Genomic DNA, 955 nt, shown 5'->3' with positions numbered 1-955 from the left:
ACCGCCAGGGGCCGAGAAAACCACCGTCTCATGGGGCCGGTTACTCTGGGTCATTGAAAAATGCAATATATATGTGGTGATATCTCGGGTGCTATTACAGATAGCGCAATAAATCAAAGTGCATTGTCTGTAGGAGGCCCTGGCGCATGAACCTGTGCAGCGGGAACGACCTCGGACCACCAGGGGCCGAGAAAACTACAGTCTTATGCGGCCGCACACTCAGGGTCTGGGGAAAATCCAATATATATCTGGTGATATCTCGGGTGCTATTACAGATAGCGCAATAAATCAAAGTGCATTGTCTGTAGGAGGCCCTGGCGCATGAATCTGTGCAGCGGGAACGTCCTCGGACCTCCAGGGGCCGAGACAACGACCGTCTCATGGGGCCGGACACTCACTGTCAGTGAAAAATCCAATATATATCTGCTGATATCTCGGGTGCTATTACAGATAGCGCAATAAATCAAAGTGCATTGTCTGTAGGAGGCCCTGGCGCATGAACCTGTGCAGCGGGAACGACCTCGGACCACCAGGGGCCGAGAAAACCACAGTCTCATGGGGCCGGACACTCAGGGTCAGGGGAAAATCCAATATATATATGGTGATATCTCGGGTGCTATTACAGATACCGCAATAAATCAAAGTGCATTGTCTGTAGGAGACCCTGGCGCATGAACCTGTGCAGCGGGAACGACCTCGGACCACCAGCGGCCGAGAAAACGACCGCCGCATGGGGCCGGACACTCAGGGTCAGTGAAAAATCCAATATATATCTGGTGATATCTCGATTGCTATTACAGATAGCGCAATAAATCAAAGTGCATTGTCTGTAGGAGGCCCTGGCGCATGAATCTGTGCAGCGGGAACGACCTCGGACCTCCAGGGATGAGACAACCACCTTCTCATGGGGCCGGACTCTCAGGGTCAGGGAAAAATCCAATATATATCTGGTGAT

Source organism: Nomia melanderi, unplaced genomic scaffold (assembly GCF_051020985.1).
Source record: "Nomia melanderi isolate GNS246 unplaced genomic scaffold, iyNomMela1 scaffold0014, whole genome shotgun sequence".
NCBI lineage: Eukaryota > Metazoa > Arthropoda > Insecta > Hymenoptera > Halictidae > Nomia > Nomia melanderi.
The sequence above is the reverse complement of the archived record's forward strand: the minus strand, read 5'-3'. Positions refer to the sequence as shown.